This window comes from Meriones unguiculatus, chromosome 2 (assembly GCF_030254825.1).
Source record: "Meriones unguiculatus strain TT.TT164.6M chromosome 2, Bangor_MerUng_6.1, whole genome shotgun sequence".
Taxonomy (NCBI): Eukaryota; Metazoa; Chordata; class Mammalia; order Rodentia; family Muridae; genus Meriones; species Meriones unguiculatus.
In genome coordinates, this window is record NC_083350.1 from 67,920,878 (window position 1) to 67,946,862 (window position 25,985).

A 25,985-nucleotide genomic window follows, 5' to 3' on the forward strand; every position below is an offset into this window, starting at 1 on the left:
ATGTATCATCTTCTATTGAGGCTATACAAGGCAGCCAAGCCAGGAGAAAGGTTTCCAAATGCAGCAGATGTAGTCAGACAAAGCCCATTCTTGTGCTTTAGGAGTTCCACCTGAAGACCTGGCTTCATATCTGCAGAGCCCAGATCCATCCCATTGCATGCTCTCTGACTGGTGTTTAGTTTCTGTGAGCCCCTGTGGGCCCAGGCTAGTTGATTCTGCAGGGTATTTTTGTAGTGTCCTTGACCCTTTTGGCTTCTTCCTTCCTTTCTCACCCTCTTCCCCAGGATTTCCCAAGCTCCACTTAATTTTTGGTCTCTGCATCAGTTTCTATCAGTTGCTGAGTGAAGCTGCTTTTGACAGTTATGGTAGGCTTCTGTCTGTTCGTATAGCATAATATCCTTAATAGCCTCAGTGGTGGCATGTGTTTCAAGGTGTGCTGGTCATTGCTTAGCCATTCCCTCAATTTCTGCTCCATCTTACTCCTGTGTGTCTTTTGTACAGGACAAATTATGGATCCAAAGTTTTGTGGCTGTGTTGGTGCCCCAGTTCCTCCATTGGAAGACTTTTCTGGTTACAGGAAATGGCTGCTTCGGGTTCCATATAACCCATTTCTAAGAGTCTTAGCAAGGATCACCCTGTTAGAATCCTGGAAGTTTCCATTGTGTTAGGATTTTAGCTTATCCCAGAGATGCCCTCCCCTAAAATCCATTTGTATCTCCCAGTACTTTCTCCCTGTCATTCCCCCCACTTCATCTCTCCTCTCCTCCCTTCCCTAGTCCCTTTCTTCCATCCACCCTCTGATGTGTAGTCTACTTCCTCTTCTCCATGAGAGTCAAGCACCCACCCACCTCCTTGGGCAACCCTTGTTCATTAGTTTCTTTTGTTCTGTGGTTTGTAGCATGGTTATCCTGTAATTTATGACTAATATCCACTTAAGTAAGTACATACCCTGTTTGTCTTTTAGGGTCTGTGTTACCTCACTAAGGATAATATTTTCTAGTTCCATCCATTTGCTTGCAAATTTCACCATGTCATTTTTTTAAATTACCAAGTAATATTCCATTGTGTAAGTACACCACATTTTATTCTTCAGGTGAAGAACATCTAGGTTGTTTTCTGTTTCTGGCTATTATGAATGAAGCTGCTACAAACATGGTTAAGCAAGTGTCCTTATGGTATTGTGAATTTCAGATCAGTCTTCCTTATGAGTATTGATACAAAAATACTCAGTAAAATAATCTCAAACTAAATCCAAGAACACATCAAAAGCATCACCCATTAGGATCAAGTAGGCTTCATCCCAGAGACTCAGGGATGGTTCAACATATAATATGTAATATAATATGTAATCCACCATATGAACAAGCTGAAAAAGAAGAAAATCACATGATTATCTCATTAGATGCTGAAAAAGCCTTTGACAAAATCCAACACTCCTTCATGACTCTTAAAGTCTTGGAGAGATCACAGATTCAAGGCCTATGCCTAAGCACAATAAAGACAATAAACAGGAAGCTGATAGCCAACCTCAAATTAGATGGAGAGAAACTTCCAAAAAATTCAACTGAAATTAGAGACAAGACAAAGCTGTCCCTTCTCTCTGTATCTATGCAATATAGTATTTGAAGTTTTAGCTAGAGCAATAATAAGACAGCTAAAGGAGATCAAGGGGATACAAATTGGAAATGAAGAAGTTAATGTATTGCCATTTCTCGGTGATGTGATAGTATACATTGAAGTTTTTTAATGTGTGTGTTTTCGTTTTGGGCAGCATTCTCTGTTTTGTTGTCCTACCCTACAAATCCCAGCTCTTTTGTTTTCTCAAAAATATTTTTATTTTTATTTTTTTAAATTATGTTTTAGGCTTTGTGTGGACATCAGACTTTACTTTCTCATGAAGATTTTGTTGATAAAGGAGACTGGCACAGTCACAGATCTCACATTTTCTTCTCTCAGAAGCTGATAAATTTCTCATTCTGGCGCCAGCTCTTGAAACTCTTGTTTATTTGTTGTATATTTTCTTTAGGAGAAAATTTTGTTATCTTTTCCCATATCATAAGTACATTAAATAAAATTTAGAATGTCAGTGCCTTTCTAGATTGAGTCCTGTTGTAAATAACAACATAGCAAGTAAACACCCTGTATTCTTATTTTTAATTTAATTTAATTTTTTTAATTATTAGTTGCATTTTATTAACTCTGTATCCCAGCTGTATCCCACTCCTTTGTTCTCTCCCAATCCCACCCTCCCTCCCTCATCTCTTCCCTTCCCCTTTCCAAGACCACTGATTGGGGAGGACCTCCACCCCTTTCATCTGACCCTGTTTTATCAGGTATCTTCAGGACTGGCTGCAAAGTCCTCCTCTGTGGCCTAGCAGGACTGCTCCTCCCTTGGGAGGTGGGGAGGTCAAAGAGCCTGCCATTGAGTTCCTGTCAGAAATAGTCCCTTACTATGGGAAACCAAATGGTTACTGAGCTACGACGGGCTACATCTGAGCAGAGGTTCTAGGTTATATCCATACATGGTCCTTGTGTTCTTACGAGTTCATGGATATGACAAATGCCTGCATTTAAGCCAATCAGAAGAGTGACACTTCTTTCAAGTCCAAGCTTAACATCTCCCTTATTTGAACATGAAAATGTTAACCTGTAAGCAAGCATGCCTCATTTCTATCTCATTACCATGTTCTGTGCATGAAGGTTGCCTTCCTGTACTATGGAGCAGAAATCTGGGGGCTGTCTCTCATTCTGAGGCATGATTGATCAGTGAATTGTACTTCACTCATTTAAATTTATAATCCAAGTGATTTGTCTAAATTTATTGTTTCAATAAGATGAAATAGATTTTCTTTGGAAACATTTTAATCTTTTCAAACAATTAATTGTTCTTGGCCTTTACTCATTTGCTAAGAGAAACAGTGCCTCTTATTTTCTAAAACTATTTATTTAATGACATTTTTTCTAATTTTATAATTCACTTTTGATATGCAATTTTCTATGTAAACTAAGCACTGTGGTGCATGCCTTTAAGACTAACAGCACATAGGCAAAGGCCTACAGAACTCTGTGATTTCAAGTTGAAAATGGTTATGTAAAATGTTACATGCAGGGCTTGATATTCTGATCCTGTATTATATTACTATATATTATTATATTATACCTGATATATTATTTACATTATTCATTTAAATTTAATGGAAATATATATTTCTAATTTGTATGGCACATATAGTATATACATGTATATACACATATATGTATATATAAATATATATATATTTATATATACACATATATATGTCTATACAAGTTTATACTATATGTGCCATACAATTTGTATAGTATATACATGTATATACATATATATACATATATGTATATACTATATGTGCCATATAAATTGTTTCCAGATTTGATGACTTAAAATCATGCCCTTCATGATATATATAATGCAGTTATTAATTTTAATATGCTAGAGCTAGCCTAAATTAGTCAGAAAGATGACATTTTACTAATTTTAACAGACTTAACTAAATGCCAATAAAAAATCCAAAGGCTGGAAGTTCAAACGTAACCCAAAATATCAATTAATGTCTCATGTCCTTTTTTTGTCCTGAAAATTATTTTTTTATACAGTGTATTTTGATTATGTTCCTCCCTTTTCATTGCTTCTCTTATATACTCATATATGTGTGTGTGTGTGTGTGAGTGTGTGTGTATGTGTGTGTGTGTATGTGTGTGAATGGGTGCACACACCCTCACACACACAAACATACATATATACGCATCTTTTAAGGAAAATATATATTAGTGTATGGATGTACATGTATGCATATGTGTTTGTGTGAAGGTGCCCTCTGAGCCATAGAATCCTCTGGAATTGGAGCTATATGCAGCAGTGAGCTGCCTGACGTTAGTACAGGAATTTGAACTCATGCAATTTCTGAAAAAGTAGTATGAATTCTTAACTGCTGAGATGTATCCCCACACTTCCATGGGTCACATTAATTACATTTTTTTTTCTGCTTTCACCTATGTTTACATAATGAACTTTCTTCTCCATTAATCCATGATATTTGTAAAGTAAACTTACATAGTTTTGGTGTTCATCCAGAAAAAAAATATATATATATATATATTAAAAGGAAATTCAGCTTAAGAGTTTGTTACACATGATTGAGGCCAACTTCTAATTTTCTAGAGACGCAAACTAGTTCATATATTTTTATAATCAAATGTTTAAACTAATAAGATGATCTAAGTACAAAGCTTTGAAAAGCATATTATTAACCCAACTTAAAAAATAACTGCAATGTATCTCATTCCCTCTACTTTTTGAATTTTATAATACAGAAGAAACATTATAGAGAAGATACATTTTTTTTAAAATTTCACATTTGGTAAAAACAAATTGCTTCTGACAGTCTTGGGTTGTGTTTCTACTGTTGTAACACCAGAGAAAAATGGATCACAACTATAATCTGTGAACCCCAGACTGTTTAGTTACTTGGCTCCTCCCTTGTCCATGCTGGTACTCTTTAGTATGTGAATTTAATTTGTAGTCCAAGGATTTCCTCACCATCATCCCCATTTTAAAGCACCACTTTTGCTTGTTAATCTTCTAACAGCTCTATAAAAGGCAAAACATGTCAAATATATTGAGATCTAATTTTTAGAACATTTAAAGAGTCCATTGTAGCATTTAGTATAGAAGTGTATTTTTTTATTTCCCCCATGAGCTTGGAAAGTTTATTTCTATCATAATATATTGTTATAATTAATTTCTGATTTTTATATTTGTCTACTAACAGTTAATGTATTCATTTACCTTTTATTCTATTTTTAGTTTATTTATTCATCCTTTAATTTTAAGATACTCTTCAATTCATGCTATTCCAAATAGTGTTTTTAAAATATTTGATACAATGAAGATGCCTCATGATATCCTTAGTTTGGATCATTTTATCAGAAAACTAGGTGACAGATGGAGTAAACTTCCAATATTAAGGTCATTTTTATTGACACACCTGTCTATTGTATTATGTATTTAATATATTTCTGTTTATACATCATATTTATTTTATGTCTATGCTCTTTTTTTGATCATAGTTTGATATATTAACTGTCCTTTTAACTTTATTAACTTTACTCACATGGTTGTCACTTCAGCTAATATTGAAATTTTGATGTATTAAAATGATTATGATATTTGTAGTTTTGGAAACTTTTTTATTTTTCCAACAACTGATTATATTGCTTTTGTTTATGAAAGAAATAGGTTATCTAATTTTCTAAATTTTTAATTGTATTTTTGGAATATTTGTTTTCCTTAAATTATTTTGCTTGCTTCTCTTTTCTGCATGCCAATTTAATCTTATAAATAAGACATAAACACAGAGGGTAATGTAACCTCTATAAAAATTAGATTGTTTTAATGTAACAATCAATATAATGCATAAACATGCTTAGGCTATGCACTGTGGTATATGCCAATAATCCCACTAGTTGGGAGCTAGGTCTGGTTAATAGCCAAGAATTCATGAGCAGCCTGGGATACACTATGGGATTTTGTCTCATAAAAACTAATTAACTAACTAACTAAACAGATCAATAAATAGTGTTGGTAAAACCATTGCCTGACAGTTCAGTATAGACATTAAAAACAAAAAAAGTACACTTAGTTAAGCAACAGTTGTTTTTTTTTTCTAACATGTTCCACGTACTGGGTTTGATTTTCTGCATGGAAAAAAAATAAAAAAATGAAGATGGAAGGGATGTTTACCTGAAGGAGCAGCTGAACCACAAATGCTTCCTGTAATTTCTCTTCCTATCAAATTACCACACTGCAAATATTTGAGATAAAGAGTATAACTTTATTTAGTTATTATTTAGTTATTATTTATTAGTATTTCCTAATTTTACATAATAATAGATCTCACAAAAATATTTTTATCATATTCACAAGAACCCCCATTGGCCTCCCCTGTCTCACTCCTGTCCTCATTAATCCTTTTCCTCTTAACTAGCTCTTCTTCTACTATCATGGGTTAATTACCTAACTAACTAATTAACTAACACCAATCAGTTAACTAGATGAATGACTTTGTTTCTGGAGGGTGGTATGCAGAATCCTGAGTGAGTGATTATTTACATGAGTATGGGCGTCTAACCTATGATGATAACACTGAACAAAATAGCTCTCTTTCCAAAGAATCATTAATTGCCAAAACCAATCTAGGGAGAAGTAAGAACTACTGAATCCTTCCCACCGGCTATCATTGTTTGCCTGTATATGAGAAGGAATATAGAAAGTCTTCTATGTGTTGCATATTTATCTAATAATGAAGATGTTTAAAACAAGTGATCAATCAATAATTACTATTAATAAATCTGGGGATTTTACAAAAATCTGACAGTCTGTGCCTGTTTTGTTATCTGAGAAATCTTTAATACAAAGTAACTTTATTGGACATATATATGTTATATGTGTGTGTCTACCATTGATATTCATTGAGAAAATTATTTATGAATATTATTTATGTATATATAGTATTATCTCACTATGTATATATAGTATTTACATATATTTTGCTGATAAAGAAACATAAATTAAGGAAGAATAAAGTTATGCAATTTTCATGGTTGGTACAACTAGTCTGTCTTAGTGCAAGGTGACTTCCATCTTGGTTCACCATTTGGTACACCAAGCTGCTGCTGCTGCTGCTACTACTATAGGTGCTGATTGAGTATGTAGGGACAAGTCTTCCTTCCCACATTGTCCACTGTAACTGGCAAGTTGTCCTACCTGATGTCATATTAGCTAATACGATTTCTTAAGATGTGATGAAATGCAGGATATCCGATAATGAGATGTACCATCCTTGATAAGAACTCCCATAAGAATGTCTCCAAGAATACTCTAAGAAAAATCCTGGCATATGTTACTGTTTGTCCTGTAGCAATGGATGGAAGGTCAGTACGTCTTCTTACTGAGAACCAGTCTGGAAGAATCTTTGAATTTACGTTTATTTTTTTCTGATATAAAAAGAGCCTGTTGTATTTCTTGTCTGCTCCTCAAATAAGCCAATTGAATGTGTTATTTGAAGGACCAAATGTAGACTGTATCCATAACAAAGCACAGCCAATCTTTACAGAGTGATCTGCTGTGAGTCAAGAATCCAGCATTCTTCTAAATAAAATAAACAATTAGGACTAAATAGTGTTGTAGTTGTAAAATATTGTTCTAGCCACTGAATCTTTAATATTTTTATCACTGAGATTTCTACTCAACAGATTATTTTGAAATATTAAAACCTTTTCAGCTTGTCATTATTGAATTCTTCCATGACTATATGAAACCCATGATATCTATGTTTGTTATGGGTCAGGGATTTTCAAAATCTATACTAACATAGATAACATAGAAGCAAAGTTATCACCATCATCACTGAGAGATTAACACATGATTAATGTCTAGAACCAAGCCTCAGACATCACCAGCCAGTGGGCCCATAGTCTGCCTTCCATGTTTATATTTACAAAAACCTTGCTCAAGAGACTTATTTTAACCTTTGTATTAGTTTTGCAATAAAACCCAAGAAAACATTTTCGGTTATACTAAGCAAAATGTAATTGAACATTTTGTTCAATTTTGGCTTAATTGCAACCTTGTGGATTTGAAGCAAACCAAATGGATGAAATATTTATTAAATAAACTCCACAGTAGATCTTACAATTCACTTATACTATAAAGCAAGGTTGAGAGAGTGATGGGGAGAGTCCAGAACATGCTTTTCATCTTTGATTGTGCTGTGATGTTCTGTCTGGAAAGAGAGCTTGACAGCAAGAGTAAATCTTCTGGATCATTGGCGTCAAGCTCTGTGGATAACATAAAGTGGCAGGATGGAAAAAAGAGGGAACACAACTAAAACCACAACAGAGGTAAACAAGCAGCTGGAGAAATAACTTTGCTACTAATTAAAAAGAATTCCCATCTAGTTTTCTCTGTCAAGCAATTTATTATGAAACTGTACACATCCGATAGACAACTGTATTTCATGAACTTTTAATCACTGAAACAATTGACAACACCCTCAGAAAATTATATTGCTGGTTTTGCAAAGATGGGGTTCAGCATGCTCGTCCTAGGCTTTATCTTCAACATCAAGAGGAATGAAACTATTTGATGTGTACCCCAAAACTGTCATACTTACCTAATGAGCTCTGACTCTCAAGTTGAAACGTGTTTGTGTATCAACACATGCTTAAGTTTTAACATATTAAAGTCACTTTAGTGTGAGTTCTTAGTCACAAACATGCAGAAACACACACACACACACACACACACACACATATATATATATATATATATATACATACATACATGCCCTTAATATTTAGTGAGTTTAAACTTTAAACTAAAGCTGTTATTGAATGCAACCACTTAGCATAGCTTTATCAAAGGTGGAATAAACCTGATCTGTCAAATAAGTTTCAATGCAAGATTATTAGCCCAGAAATCAATTTCAAAACAGAAAGAAGAAAGAAAGAAAGAAAGAAAGAAAGAAAGAAAGAAAGAAAGAAAGAAAGAAAAGAAAAGAAAATGACACACACACCAGAAATCTAATTTTTTTTAAACCTTTTATTTTTCACTTACAAAATCTCTGCTTTGGGGTCAGTACATTCACCACTCTAAGGTTTTTTTTTTTCTTTCTTAAATGTAAAATATTAAAATTTATAACATGTGTATTTAATAACAAAATGTATTAACTCATGTAGAAAAATAACTAGTCTCTATTAAATATAGTCTAACTTTTTAAAATAATGTCTTTTATTTTTTATTATCATACTTTTTATATTTTATTTTATTAATTACACTTTATTCACATTTATCCCGCCATAAGCCCCTCCCTCCTCCCCTCCGGGTCTCATCCCCCCTCTCCCTTCTTCACACATGCCCCTCCCCAAGTCCACTGATAGGGGAGGTTCTCCTCTCCTTCCTTCTGATCTTAGTCTATCAGATCACATCAGGAGTGGCTGCATTGTCATCTTCTGTGGCCTGGTAAAGCTGCTCCCCACTCAGGGGAAGGTGATCAAAGAGCAGGCCGATCAAATTGTGTCAAAGGCAGTCCCTCTTCCCATTACTATGTAACCCACTTGGACAATAAACTATCATGGGCTACATCTGTGCAGGGGTTCTAGGTTGTTGCCATGCCTGGTACTTGGTTGGAGTATGAGTCTCTGGGAAAAACCATGTGTTCAAATTTTCTGGTTCTGTTTCTCTCCTTGTGAAGTTCCTGACCTCTCCAGATCTTAATATTTCCCACTTCTTACATGAGATTCCATGCACTCTGTCGAACACTTGGCCATGAGTCTCAGCTTCTTCTTTGATAGTCTCTAGGACAGAGCTTTTCAGAGGTCCTCTGTGGCAGGCTTCTAACTTTTTTCGTGTTTTCTTCTTCTTCTTCTGGTGTCCATCCTCTTTGCCTTTCGGGGATTGAGCATTTTAGCCAGAGTCCTCCCTCTTGATTAGTTTCTTTTTTTTTGAAAAGCTGTTTTATTTTATTTTATTTTATTTTAATTTTTTTATCAGTTACATTTTATTAACTCTGTATCCCAGCCGTGTCCCGATCCCTCATTCTCTCCCAGTCCCTCCCTCCCTCCCTCCCTCCCTCCCTCCCTCCCTCCCTCCCTCCCTCCCTCATCTCCACCTTGCCCCTTTCCATCAAAGCAAAGACTCATGACCAAACCTTTGGCAGAGTACAGGGAATCATAAGAAAGAAGGGGAGTTAGTCTGATGGGGAAAGGATAGGAGCTCCACAAGGACCAAATATATCTGGGCACAGGGTCTTTTCTGAGACTGACATTCAACCAAGGACCATGCATGGATATAACCTAGAACCTCCACTCAGATGTAGCCTGTGGTAGCTCAGTAACCAATTGGTTTCCCAAAGTGAGGGGAACAAGGACTATTTCTAACAGGAACTCAATGAGTGGCTCTTTGACCTCCCCACCCCCGAAGGGAGGAGCAGTCCTGTTAGGCCACAGAGGAGGGCTTTGCAGCCAGTCCTGAAGATATCTGATAAAACAGGATCAGATGAATGGGGAGGAGGTCCCCCCTTGATTAGTTTCTTTAGGTGTACAGATTTTTGCAGGTTTATCCTATATTATATGTCTATATGAGTGAGTACATACCATGAGTGTCTTTCTTTTTCTAGGATAGCTCATTCAGAATGATCCTTTCCAGATCCGACTGTTTACCTGCAAATTTCATGATTTCTTGTTTTTTATTGCTGAGTAATATTCCATTGTGTAGATATACCACAATTTCTGCACCCATTCTCCAGTTGAGGGGCATATGGGCTGTTTTCAGCTACTGGCTATTAGAAATAAAGCTGCTACATACATGTTTGAGCAAATGTCCTTATTGTGTACTTGAGCCTCTTTTGGATATATGCCTAGGAGTGTTATGCCTGGATCCTGAGGAAGCACTATTCCTAGTTGTCTCAGAAAGCACCAGATTGATTTCCAGAGTGGTTGTACAAGTTTACATTCCCACAAGCAGTGGAGGAGGATTCCTTTTTCTCCACAACCTCTCCAGCATCTGTTCTCACTTGAGTTTTTCATCTTGGCCAATCTTGATTTGCTGTTTTCAGCTTCTTTATTTTTTATATATATACTGGATATTAGCCCTCTGTCAGATATAGTGTTGCTGAAGACTCTTCCCCAATCGGTAGGTATTCGTTTTCTTTTGATGATGGTGTCCTTTGATTTACAGAAGCTTTTCAGTGTCACGAGGTCCCATTTATTGATTGTTGCTCTTAGAACCTATGCTGTTGGTGTTCTGTTCAGGAAGTTGTCTCCTGTACCAATGAGTTCTAGGCCACTTTTTCTTCTAACCTATTTACTGTGTCTGGTTTTATGTTGAGGTCTTTGATCCACTTGGACTTCAGTTTTGTGTAGGGTGATATGTATGTATCCATTTTCATTTTTCTACATGTAAACATCCAGTTGGACCAGCACCATTTGTTGAAGATGCTATCTTTTTTTCCATTGTATGGTTTTGGCATCTTTGTCAAAGATCAGGTGTTCATAAGTCTGTGGGTTTATTTCCGAGTCTTCTGTTCAGTTCCACTGATACACCAGTCCATTTCTATGCCAGTACCATGAAGTTTTTATTACTGTTGCTCTACAGTACAGCTTAAGATCAAGGATGGAGATACCTCCAGAAGATCTTTTATTGTAGAGGATTGTTTCAGCAATTCTGGATTTCTTGTTATTCCATATGAAGTTGGGAGTTTTTCTTTCCAGGTCTGTAAAGATTGTGTTGGTAATTTGATGGGAATTGCATTGAATCTGTAGATTGCTTTTGGTAAGATGGCCATTTTTACTATGTTACTCCTGTCAAGCCATGAGCATGGGAAACCTTTCCATCTTCTGATATCTTCTTCTAATTCTTTCTTCAAAGAACTAAAATTTTTTTTCATACAAGCCGGTCTTTGACTTGCTTGGTTAGCATTGCACCAAGGTACTTTTTGTCATTTGTGGATATTGTTAAGGGTGTTATTTTCCTAATTTCTTTCTCAGCCTTTTTGTCTTTTGTATACAGGAGGGCTACTGATTTTTTTGAGTTAATTTAGTATCCGGCCACTTTGCTGAAGGTGTTTGTCAGCTATAGGAGTTCTCTGGTAGAGGTTTGTGGGTCACTCAGGTATACTATATATAAGTGTATATCATATCATCTGCAAATAGTGATAATTTGACTTCTTCCTTTCCAATTTGTATCCCCTTGATCTTCTTCAATGGTCTTATTGCTCTATCAAGGACTTCCAGAATTATGTTGAAGAGATATGGAGAGAGTGGGCAGCCTTGCCTTGTCCCTGATTTCAGTGGGATTGCTTTAAATTTCTTTCCATTCAGTTTGATGTTGGATATAGGCTTGCTGTATATTACCTTTACTATGTTTAGATATGTGCCTTGCATCCTTGATCTCTCAAAGACTTTAAACATGAATGGATGTTGGAGTTTCTCAAATGCTTTTTCAGCATCTAGGGAGATTATCATATGTTTTTTTTTTTTTTCCTTTCAGTTTGTTAATATGGTGGATCATATTGATGGATTTCCGTACATTGAAACACCCCTGCATAGCTGGGATGAAGCCAACTTGGTCATAGTGGATGATATCTTTGATGTGTTCTTGTATTCGGTTTGCAAGTATTTTGTTGAATATTTTTGCATCAATGTTCATAAGGGAGTTTGGCCTGAAATTCTCTTTCTTTGTTTGGTCTTTGTGAGGTTTAGGTACCAAGGTGACTGTGGCTTCATAGAATGAGTTTGGTAATGTTCCTTCTGTTTCCATTTTGTGGAGTAGTTTGAAGAGAACTGGAATTACCTCTTCTTTGAAGTTCTGGTAGAATTCTGCACTGAAACCATCTGGTCCTGGGCTATTTTTGGATGAGAGACTTTCGATGACTTCTTCAATTTCCTTAGGGGATATAGGACTATTTAATTGATATTCCTGGTTTGATTGGTAAATGGAATCAATCAAGAAAATTGTGCATTTCATTTAGATTTTCAAATTTTGTTGCATATAGACTTTTGAAGTAAGTTCCGATGATTGTTTCGATTTCCTCAGTATCTGTAGCTATGTCCCCCTTTTCATTTCTGATTTTGTTGATTTGAATGGTGTCTCTCTGTCATTTAGTTTGCTTGGCTAAGGGTTTGTCTTTCTTGTTGATTTTCTCAAAGAACCAGCTCTTGGTTTCATTAAATATTTGAATGATTTTATTTGTTTCTAATTGATTGATTTCAACCCTGAGTTTGATTATTTCCAGCCGTCTACTCCTTTTTGATGTGTCTGCTTCTTTTTCTAAGGTTTTTAAGTGAGCCATTATGTTGCTTGAATGAGCTGTCTCGAATTTCTTCTTGAAATTCTTGAATGAGCTGTCTCGAATTTCTTCTCAGTGCTATGAACTTTCCTGTTAGCACTGCATTCAATGTGTTCCACAATTTTGGGCATGTTGTGTCTTCATTTTCATTGAGTTCTAGGAAGACTGCAATTTCTTTCTTTATTTCCTCCCTGACCCAGCTGTCATTTAGTAGCAAGTTGTTTAGTTTCCATGTGTGTGTAGGCTTTTTGTTCTTTTTGTTTTTGTTGAGGTCCAGCTTTATTCTATAGTGATCAGACAAGATACAAGGGATTATTTCAATCTTCTTCTATCTGTTGAGGCTCGCTTTGTGGCCAACTATATGGCCTATTTTGGAGAAGGTTCTATGAGGTGCTGAGAAGAAGGTAAATTCTTTTGTGCTTGTGTGTAAGGTTCTGTTAATGTCTGTTAGGTCCATTTGATTCATGACCTCTGTTAGAGACATTGTTCCTTTGTTTATTTTCTCTTTTGTTGACATGTCCTTTGTTGAGAGTGTGATGTTGAAGTCTCTCACTATTAATGTGTGGGGATCTATGTGTGGTTTAAGTTTTATCAATGTTTCTTTCACAAATGTCGGTGCCCTTGTATTTGGGGCATAGATGTTCAGGATTGTGATGTCTTCCTGTTGGAATTTTCCCCTGATGTGTATAAAGTGTCCTTCCCCATCTCTTTTAATTAATTTTAGTTGAAAGTCTACTTTATCAGATATTAGAATGGCGACTATTGCTTGCTTCTTGTGTCCATTTGCTTGGAAAGCTGTCTTCCAACCCTTTACCCTCAGGTAATGTCTATCTTTGTGACTTAAGTGTGTTTCTTTTATGCAACAGATTGCTGGGCTTTGTTTATGCATCCATTCTGTCATTCTGTTTCTTTTTATTGGATAATTGAGTCCATTGATATTGAGAGAGATTAATTACCAGTGGCTGTTAGATCCTTGAGTATGATGTTGACTTTGGTCAAAAGGTTGTGTGCTTGTTTGCTTTTTGTTTTACTGTAGTGAGGTTAATTATTTCCTGTGTTTTCTTGAAAGTACCTCATTTTCTTGGGTTGTATTTTCCCTTCTAGTTTCTTCTGTAAATCTCTGTTTGTGTGTTGGTACTGATGAAATTTGTTTCTTAATAACAAAAAGTCTTTTTGTATTTCATATTAATTCAGCTTTATCAAAAATAAAGGAGATTATTCTTCTCAAATACTATTTAAAATAAAAGAAAAGACTTAAGGCAGTTTAATATATTCTGAATGTTGAATAATTATTATCATTCAGTTAATAATAAAATGATGAAAATTTATACAGCGAATAATTGGATCTTGGGTCTCTCAAGGCTTTCAGATGAGTAACATTTCATAATTGGTTAACTGACATCATCTATGATTGGCACATTTCCAAAGACCTTGGCTTCATTGAATATAGCCTGTGTATACATCAATTATTTCGGATTTAAAATCTCGACTATCAGATACATACAAAACTTGAAAATTCATTTTTTTATTCGTTATAACTCTAAAATATGCTTTCCCTTGACAAGATATGTGAAAGCATCACCTTTAAAAGAGATTTACATTTTCAGGCAAATCAACTAATTGGTCCCCCAAAATAAAATTTCTAAACACCAGATGTCTTTGTCTTTCTTTCTTTCTTTCTTTCTTTGACAACCTGAAATACAGTTTTTCCTTGTTTTATTTGACCGTTGGCTCAAAGTTTTATTAGTTTCAGGAATCAGAATGTGAATTTTTGTCAAGCCTACTCTATATGTTTATGCTTGTCCATACTCAGCTTCCACAGATGGGCACTACATTTCCACATTTGGGACACTTTTATTCTCTAGATATAACAAATTGCCTGTGATTCCTGTATATGTTCAATAGTTTTAATTGCTGTGTTCTTCAAATTCCTCTTACTTGGTGCCATCTGGCACATAGAAACTTAAATGCATTTTTAAACTTTATAGGCTATGTTCTACATTAAGTGGTCTGAAAAACCAGTCCTGAGCTACTGGTCAATGACAAATTTATCTTTCCCAATATCACAAATTTATTAAATCAATTGTTTGTGTCATTATGGTGCAAAAGCGTTGCTCAACATAGTGGATAAATACAGCAGTTTTCCTTGCTCCTTAAAAGAAATCATATGTATAAGAGCATGGCTTATTTTACATGGTTTTATAGAAAAATTATCATGTTAATGGAATGCTTCCAGAATAAAAAAAAATTGGAGGCTTTTGTAAACGTGAAATAGTGAATTCAAGTGCACTTATTTTATTGAAAATTATGCATAGCTGCCATTCAAAATAATATCATATTAGACTTTCATTAATATCACAACTGTATATACACTCATTATGTCAAGTGTACTAACTGACCAGTTATCAGAACACCAAGTTTCAGACTGCAATCTACTTAAATTCTTCTCCCCATTTACCTTCATCATTGTGTTCCTTGGAAAAACAACAGGCAAAGAAATAGCCAAGAACTATTCATATATATACATGAAACGTGCATATATATATATATATGTATATATATATATATACACATATACATGATATATACTTAACATACATGGATTATCAAATAAATGCTGTCACAGAGAGATTTTAAAATCATAAGTGAATGGTCTAGAAAACAAAACATAATAAAATCAGCAGCAAATCTCTAGTTCAGAGTTTTAAATTTTATCATTAAGAATATCACAATAGGGACAAGATGGCGGCACCAGGAAAACACTGTGTCTAAGGAGCAGGACAACATTTTCAGCACAGCGACCAAGAGACTGAACTCTGGGCCCTAAAACAACAGCAATCGTGTTTCCCAGGTGAGAGGAAATCCCCACAGCGTGGGAATCAGACGGGTCCACTCTCATGTCACCCAGCCAGAACCCAGAAGAGATCCCAGGTCACAGGCACTAGGTTACCAGACCAGAGCCACATGCCTGCGTGTCCTGATCACCTTCCCAGGCTTATCAGTGGGCATAAAAAACACCAGAGAAGACTGGGAGTCCCAGTTGTGAGAAAACCCCACAGGGAATGAAGGAAACGGTACTGACTTGGGTCAACCAGTCTTTCCCTGGAAAAAGTCATACAGATCAGCGGGTACAAGCCGCCATCACTGAACTGGGCTTCAGCCGCAAGCACAGACAGTTGCTACACGCCCAGCTCTTTGGCACAGACAGAGCTGTGTGTCCCAGGGCACCAGAGACTGGGAGTCAATGTCAGGAGAAATCCTCCCTGTTCCCCTTATTCTTTCCAATAAAAAAGAGCTGTATCACTAGAATACCTGTGCCACTCTATGACTGGGAGAGCTATAATTCTAAAATATCAGTACTACAGGAGAGGGAGAAGGCATTCTCTCTCCCGGCGTTCACCACTGGACGGGGATCCTGCAAACCCATCAGCCTGGCTAAGCTTCATTCCCTTGGGTCCAGAACCAGTATGCACTGGTTCCTGGCCACCCCAAGGGAAGAAGCGAACCTCGAGCTCTAGACCAACAGCTCTACATACCCTCCCACCTTTTTTTTCTCTCCGAGTATTCACTTAAGAAAACATAGATGTCTAAATTGATTTGTGTACCTTTGAGATGTAAATTTTGCTAAAAGCTTTCAGCTACTTTTATTATTTGCAATTGCTGTGTTTCAAGGCCCTATGAGTCATCCTTTAAAACACAATAATCAAGAAAGGTAGCACTTCCATTTCTCCGTTTTTGTGAGAGGGTAGCAGCCTTACTTTACAGGGCAACTTGCTCCCAGGTACCATCTTACGTCCTGCCATGAAGCGTGGAAAACGTTTAGTTTTCCTTTGAATATGGACACCTACTAGTCTCAGAGGGCCTGATTTCCCTCCACCTCACCTTTAGAAAACGTTTTTTTTTTTGGGGGGGGGCATTACTTCTGAAGGAAGGGAATTTAGACTCAGTTCTGGCCCTTCCCTTCTAAAGCAATTATGACAATTTAACTCCGCCCCTCCCCAACTGAGAGAGCAAAACCACAAAACATACCACAAATCAACAAGGTTGTGGAAAGAAGTCAATTAAGGTGTCATAGGAGAATGTTAGAGAAAATGAACTCCTTTTTTAAAATTTCTTTATTTTAATTTTTGTTTTTAATATTAGTAACAGTTTATTAACTTTGTATCCCAGATGTATCCCACACCCTCATTCCCTACCAATCCCTCCTTCTCTCCCTCATCACCTCCCTGCCCCTTCCAAGTCTACTGATAGGGAGCCTACCACAGAGTGCCTCTAAAAGACTCTACTTAGCAGTATATCTAAGCAGATGCTGAGACTCATAACCAAAACTTTGGCAGAGTACAGGGAATCATAGGAAAGAAGGGGGAGTTAATATGACCTGGAGAGGACAGGAGCTCCACAAGGAGCAAATATATCTGGACACAGGGGTCTTTTATGAGACTGTCTCTCCAAATAAGGACCATGTATGGATATAACCTAGAACCCCTGCTCGGATATAGCCCATGGTAGCTCATAATCCAAGTGGGTACCCTAATAAGGTGAACAGAACTATTCCTGACATGAACTCAATGGCTGACTCATTGACCTCGCCCACCCCCACCCCCGAGGGAATAGCAGCCCTGCTAGGCCACAGAGAAGGACATTGCAGCCAGTCCTGAAGAAACCTGATTAGGGTCAGATGGAAGGGGAGAAGGACCTCCCCTATCAGTGGACTTGAAAATGAACTCTTAAGGAAAAAGAGAATGCAAATGATAATAAAAGCTTGCTGAAAAGTGAAGAAAAATAACTAAATTAGTTGTGAGCAATAAATGAATATACTGGATTTGAAGTATGTTGAGTGTGAATAGTAAAAATATATTGGGACTGGGGTGAGCTATAAGAGGGAAGCTAATATTGGAGACTGTAAGATATTTCCAGAATAACATATTGAGTTTCAGGGATTTTTATGTTAAGACATAAATTGGTATAATTAAAGTAACTTATTCAGAGAGTAATATTTTTATACATCTAATTTTGTAAATTTTATGAAAGAAATCCCACTTACATTGTTGTATTCAGTGGTGTAATGTTCAAAAATAATAACTGTAGCATAATAGTTTTGTAATGAATCTTCAGAATAAAAAATATGATATATATATAACTCCTTATTACTTTCTACATCTTTTCCTTATAACAAGAGATGAATGTAGATACCACCCTTCATTATAGAAGTTAATCTTTACATCAAATGGAGACCACCACAGAAAACCAAAATGGGGTATAACACAGTTATCAATGGCTAATGGGGAGCCCAGCATGAATAGATATATCTATTTTATCTATATCTCATTATCTATGTCCGAATCTATGACTTAGAGAACACTGCAGAATAGGGCACAGAAAGATTATAAAACCAAGAGTACCACAAAATATTCTGTGAAGCATACTCTCTTAGAAATGGCTGCCTAAAGAAGACCAGTACAATGTTAGTATCAGTAGATTTCCTAACAAGAAGGAGGAAGTTATATGGAATCCCATCCCAGAGGAAGAACTATAAACAACTAATGATTGGTTATAGCATTAGCCTTTCCCAAGGATAAGCCCCTTATTGATCAATCATTCAATATAAAGTAGTCATCCTAAAACCATAAACATACAAACAAGAAATATCTACTCTACACATTGCATTCATGTTATTTTGTTCTCTCTTTCTCACATACACAAAATCATTATATGTAATATACATTTGTATATATGTATGTTTATGAATGTAACAATAGGCAAAAATAAAAGACACTATAATTGGAGAGAGGGTCCTGTGAGGAGTTGACAGGAGGGTATCTGGAAGAGGAAGAGAGAAAACTACAAAGAAGTGGAAGTGATTTAATTCTATTTTAATTAAAAAGTATAATTAAAAAAACTTTTAAATAGTCCATGGGAACCAGATGGGTAAGAGAAATACTTTAGCACAAATATTTCTGTTAAAGCCATTCAGGGGCATGACCTTAATTCTCTTTCGAAAATTGACAGATTTTTTTCTTTACTTTCTAATATTTTACCATTTTAGAGATTATAATATACTTGGATAATGCTCCCTTTCCTTCCTCAACCCCTCACATATATAATTTTTCCACTTTCTCTCAAATACATAGCCACATTTCATTTAATTTCTGTTGCATGTATATTCCTGAACATATGCATACAATTGACTCAGTCCATATCATGTTGTTTACATGTATGTTTTCAGGGCTGATCATTTGTGATTAATACTATATATTCTTAAATGTTAATGGAACACATCTCAGAATCAATTTGGGGACATACCGTGTACATTTATGTGTCTTTCCTCTGCCATCATATGCCAAGATTCTTCTCAAATATAGTGGAAGTTCAATTTTATTCCTATCATTAGTATTTTAGAACGGATTTGTATGTGAAAGGAACCTGTATTGTCTCATGACACCCAAAACCTATGTCTCAGCACAAAAGAAATTTATTTGCTCTAGTGGGACAAAGGGAAGGCAATAAGAAACAAAGACAGGAGATAGAGGAGGGAGAAGGGGAAGGAGACAAAGAAGAGGTGGGAAGTAATATTTGCCCCAAGGGACAAAGAGCTGATTCTGGATAGAGAGGAGACAAATGTGACACATAACCAAACCCATCAGGGGACTGAAGCAGATGCTGTGACTCACACCCAAATTTTGGGCAGAGCTCAGGGAGTCTAATGGAAGAGTTGGGGATGGGGCTTGGAGGGGTGGATAGAGAGACCCAGAGGGAACAGGAGCTCCACAAGGAGTTCAAAGGGGCCAACAAATCTGAGCCCATGAGGACCCTGCAGAGACTGATGCACCAAACAAGGACCATGCATGGAGAGGAACTAGGGCTCTGCTCAGATGTAGCTTATAGGGAGCTCAGTCTCAAAGTGTAAGGGAAGCAAGGGCTGCCTCTGACATGGACTCTGGTGCATGCTCCTCAATCACCTTCCCTGGCCAGAGCAGCCTTGCCAGGCCACAGAGGAAGAGGATGCAGGCAGTCCTCATGAAACCTGATAGGCTCGGGTCAGGTAGGAGAGAAGAACTTCCCCTTTCTGAGGACTAGGGGAGGAGGATATGGGGGAAAAGAGAGGAAGAGTGGGACTGGGATGAGACTAGAGAGGGGACTATGATTGGGATGTAAATTCAGTAAGTTAAAAAAATAAAGAAGGAAAAAATAAAGTAGAAAGGGGGAAGTCCTGAAGTTTGGATGAAGGGTTTAATTTTAATTTGGCATGTTAACTAGGTAGGCCAGAGAGGACTCTTGATTTCAGAACTTCAATACTTTGATAGCTGGACCTTGGTAGTCAGCCTCAGGAGGAAAAAGTGGCCAAATAAGGGAATGGACCTTGGTGGTTAGCTTTAGGAATATAAGCTAGTAGTTTTCTCAAGGCAGAAAAAAAAAAAAAAAAAAAAAAAGAGGGAGAAAGGGCAAGGACTGCCAGAGTCATGTTTGCCATGCTCAGGGTGGTTAGAGTCCTTTCAGCATGGCTTGATGTTTTTATCCCAATGATTCTTAAACAGATATGATTGTTTGTGAGTGTAACAAACTGGAACACTGCAAATGTTTAATAGGAAACCCGATCTTGTGTTCAGTATCACCATAATAGTATACTATGCTTTGTTAGTAGAAGAATGTAACATTTCATTTTTCACACTTTTTATTGTTTTAGTGTTTTAAGTACCAAATTCCTTTAAATAGTGAGAACAAAGTTAATCAAAGTGCAGGCAATAGACTCTGTGTCAGAGTCAGCTCATGATCCCCTTACTAGGGAACCCACATAAAGTCAAGCTACCCATTCACCACATTTGTGTAGGGGGACTAGCTGCAGTCCATGCGTGGTTGTTGGTTGGGTGCTTCAGTTTCCACAAGCCAATCTGGGCCCTGATCAATTGGCCCTGTTGGCCTTCTTTTGGAACTGTTGTCACTTCCACTTTTTCACAAGACTCCTTACCCTGGACCCAATAGTTGGCTGTGTCAGCATCTATTTCTATATGCTGCTTGGTGAAACTTCTAAGAGGACAGCTATGCTAGGCTCCTGTCTGTGAGCTTAGCAGAATATCATTAAGAGTGTCAGGAGTTTGCTCTCTCCCACGGATTAGGACTCTCAGGGGGCATTTCATCAATTTGCCATTCCCTCAATCTCTGCTCTGTCTTTATCCCTGCACATCTTTGTAGGCAGGCTAAATTGGGGGTGGAAATTCCTGTGGATGGGTTGCTGTTTCTCTCTAGGATTTCTAACTAGTTAGAGGCTGCTCTCTTCTCTCTCCATGACCCATTCAACTAGTAGTCTCAGCTAGAGTCACTCCCATATCTTCCCAGAAACCTGCCCTGTTGCAGATCTCCAGCTTGTCACAGAGAAGCCCTACCATTTTTTTTTCTCTCTGTCCTCCCACCCATGCTCCCACAGGTCTGATAACTACCCTCATTTCTCTCTGCACTCCCTCTCCTAACTTGTTCCCTCTCTTCAACTGCTTTTCCTGTCTGTCCTATTTCCCCTTCTGAGAAAGAGTCAAGAATCTTCCCTTAGATCTTCCTTGTTATTTATTTTCTTTGGGTCTGTGAATTGTCGTATGTTTATCCTGTCTATATGGCTAAAATCCACTTACAAGTGAGCACATAAAATGTGTGTCTTTCGGGTCTGGGTTACCTCACTCAGGATGAGCTTTTGTAGTTCCATTCGTTTGCCTGCAAATTTCATTATTTCCTTGTTTTTGATAGCTAAGTAGTGGGTTCCGTTGTTTAAATGCATTGCAGTATCTTTATCCATTCTTTGGGAGAGGGACATACGGGCTGTTGCCAGTTTCCTGCTATTGCAAATAAAATTGCTCTGAACATACTTGAGGATGTTTTCTTGTTTATGATAGAGTGCCTTTTGGATATATGCTCAGGAATGGTACAGCTCAGTCTTGAGGAAGAACTATTACAAATTTACCTGAGAAAGCAGGATTGATTTTCAAAGTGCTTGTGTAAGTTTGCAATCCCACCAACAATGGAGGAGTGTTCCCCTTTCTTAACATCCTTGTCAGAACATCCTTAACATCCTTGTGTTGTTACTTGAGGGTTTTTTTTTTCTTATTTTTTTACGTTTTTTATTATTACAATTTATTTACTCTTTATCCCAGCTGCAGCCCCCTCCCTCATCCCCTCCCAATCCCACCCTCTCTCCCTCTTTTTTTCCTATCTCCTCCCTCAGTCCACTGACGGTAGAAGTTCTCCTCCCCTTTTATCTGACCATGGTCTATCAGGTCTCATCAGGACTGGCTGCATTGCCTTCCTCTCTGGCCTGGTACAGCTATGCTTCTCCCAGGTGGAGGTCATCAAAGTTTTTGATCCTAGCCATTCTGAGGGGTGTAAGGTAGAATTTCATTGTCATTTTGATGTGATTTTCCCTGATGAATAAAGACATTAAACATTTCTGTCACTGCTTTTCAGCCATTCAAGATTCCTCTGTGGAGAATTCTCTCGGTTTAGCACTGTAACCCTGAAGTGAAAGTTTCTGGTTTCTTTAAAGACTCAGTTTTCTCACACGCTGATTTGCTGCAAGCTGGGCATGTGATAATTTTCTGGTGGCAGACTTGGGAGAGGGCACATGATGTTTTGCTGTGAGCTCTCTCCTGTGAGTGTTGTGACTTTTGCCAGCTGAGAACATGTGTGGGTGGACTTTGAGGAGAGGAGATACATAGAGGCTATGCACAGTGTGGCTTGACTTTTTGGGTTGACATTGCTGTGCTGAAGTTCCTGCTTCTACACTTGACTGGCAGATAGACATGTTCCAGGGAACTTCTCCTGGGGCTTTGGCTGACTTTCCTAATGATTCATGTGGCTACTTGGTTTTGGTATTTGGACTGGACTGCTGGTATACTGACAAATGAGTTTGGTAATCCCCAAACTCAATCCCCTTAGGACCCATCAACTCTCAACAGCATAAAGTAGATAAAAGAGGTCTATTGCCCTTTTCTCTACTAATCTCATATCGAAAGTCAGGGGGGTTGGAAAGGAGGTAAGGTTTTTAAGAACCCAAATAAGTACATTTGGTGAAAAAATCTAAACCTACCGTACCTCATTTTTAATTGGATTATTTTGTTTGTTGGTATTTAATTTCATCAAGTCTTTGTATATTTTGGATATGAGCCCTTTGTTGCATGTAGAATTGTTGAAGATCTTTTCATAATCCATAAACTGCCTTTTTGTTCTGTTTTCAGCAACCTTTGCCTTAAGGAAGTTGTCAGTTTCAAGAGGTCCCATTTATTAATTGTTGATCTTAGAGCCTGAGCTATGTTCAGGAAATTCTCTCCTGAACCAATGTGTTCTCTTCTGTTAAATTTAGTGTATCAGGTTTTATGTTAAGGTTTTTGATCCACTTTGACTTCAATATTGTTCAGGGTGACAATTATGGATATAATTGCATTTTTTCTACATGTAGAGATCCAGTAAGACCATTACCATTTGTTGGAGATACTTTCTTTTTTCCATTGTATGGTGTTGGCTTTTTTTTTTTTTTTTTTTTTTTTGGTCAAAAATCAAGTGTAAGTGTGTGGGTTTGTTTCTGGGTCTTTTATTCAATTCCATTGATCCACTAGTCTCTTCCTATGCCAGAACCACGCAGTTTTTATTGTTATTTCTATGTAGTACAGGTTGAAGTCAGTGATGGGGATACCTCCACATATTCTTTCTTGTATAAGATTATTTTAGCTATTCTGCATTTTTTTTGTTTTTGTTTTTTTCATATACAGTTTAGAATTGGTCTCTCAAGGTCTGGAAAGAATTATGTTGGTATTTTGATGGACATTGCATTGAATCTGTAGATTGCTTTTGGTAGGATGACCAATTTTACTAAGTTAATCCTGCTGATACATGACCATAGGACATCTTTTCACTTTCTGATAACTTCAGTTTCTTTCTGCAAAGCCTTGACTTTTTTTTTTCATATGTCTTTTATTTGCTTGGTTAGAGTTACACCAAGACACTTGATGCTTTTGATGTTGTTGTTTTGTGTTTTTTGTTATTGTTGTTGTTTTGTATGTTTGTATGTGTGTTTGGTTAGTATGAAGTTTCTCTATTGCAAATAGTGATACTTTGACATCTTCTTTTCAAATTGCACCCCTTTGATCTCCTTTAGTTGTCTTATTGCTCTGGCTAGAATTTAAATACTATACTGAAGAGAACAATCAGATTGGGTAGCCTTGTCTAGTCCTTGATTTCAGTGGGATTGTTTAAAAGTTTTCTGCATTTAATTTGATGTTGGCCATAGGTTTGCCATACATTGCCTTTCTTGTATTAGATATGTGCCTAGTATACCAAATCTTTCCAAACTTTTAACATGACTCATCGAATGCTTTTTTCAGCATCTGTTTTTTGTTTTTTGTTTTCTTTCAGTTTGTTTATATGGTGGATTATATTAGTGGATTTTTATATATTGAACCACCCTTGCCTCCCTGGCATGAATCCTACTTAATTCTTGTGGCTGATTTTTTTTTCTCATTTATTTATTTTATTAACTTTACATATTGGAGTCCCTTCCCTTCTCCCCTCCCAGTACCAACCTTTCTCTCTTTTCCTTTCTGCTCCCCTTTACCTCAGAAAAAGGGACTCCTTTTCCCATCCACCTCAGCTTATCAAGTTGTATCCTCTTTCTCTATGGCCTGTCAAGGCTGTCCTGCCAGGAGAGAGTTAATGTAAACCTTGAAAGTGAGTCCCTGTATGATGCAGTCCCCACGTTCCTTACTAGAGAACCCACTTGAAGCCTAAGCTGCCCATCTGCTACATCTTTCTATTTGTGCTAGGTCCAGTTCATGTATGGTCTTTGGTTGAAACTTTAGTCTCAGAAAACTCCTCTGGGCCGTCATCAGTTGGCTCTGTTGTTTTTCTTATGGAGCTCCTGTCACTTTCTAGTCCTTTTCTCTTTCCTCTCACTATTCCCCAAGGCTCCCTATGCATCTACAAATATTTGGCTGTGAGTCTCAGCACCAGTTTTGAGGCTCTGCTGGGTAGAGCCACTCAGAGGACAACTCTGACAGACTCCTGTTTGCAAGCTTAGCGCAGCATTATTTGCAGTGTTAGGGGCTGGCATGCTCTGATAGGGTGGGTCTTTGGTTGGGGCAGGCATCTTTTGGGCATTCCCTCAGTCTCTGCTCTATTTGCTCTCTCTTTATCCCTGAACATCTTTTGGGTCAAAATTTTTGTGGGTAGGTTGTTGTTCTCCACCCTTTTCTAGAAGACTAGCTTTGGTAGAAAATGTTCTCTTCATTCTTTATGGCCTCTGCTACTATGAGTATATGCCTCATATCCTCCCAGGGGCCTATCCTGACTTAGATTTCTAGCTTGTCGCAAAAATGTCCCGACTCTTAGTTTCTCTTTTCTCTACAAGCCTCTATCCTCTAGCTCTTGCTTTCCTCAGATCTGATCTCCACACTCTCAACTCTCTATCCTATCCCCTATGTTGTTTTCTCTCTTCAGCCATTACCTCTGTCTATTCTATCTTTCTTTCTGAGTGAAATTTATGCAGTCTCACTTGGGTCATTCTTATTACTTATCTACTTTGGATCTGTGCCTATTAATATGCATATATTGTACTTCATATATTGTACCTACCATATATGTCTTCCTGAGCCTGGTTTCCTTGTTTTTAATAGCTGAGTAGTATTTCATTGTGCAAATATGCCACAGTTTCTTTATTCACTCTTTGGTTGAGGGACATCTAGGTTGTTTCCAGATTCTAGCTATTATTAATATAGCTACTATGAACATATTTGAGCAAGTGTCCTTTTTGTACAGCATATATACTTAGGAGAGGTATACCTGGGTCTTGAGATAAAGTTATTCCCAATTTTCTCAGAAAGTTCCAGATTGATTTTCTTTTCTTTTTTTTCTTTTTTTTTTTTTCAATACAGTTTATTCAGGAACCTTGAATAATCATCTGACCCTGGGGAAAGCCAGCCCACAGCTTAAATAACCTCTGGGTAGCCAACCCCAGCATGCCACGTGGGCAATGCAGATAGGTCCACATACATGGAACCAAGCCAGATCCTCAGCCTTAGCCAAATGTGGAGCTGTTCGTGACAGAGAGCACTCACCATCTGGAAG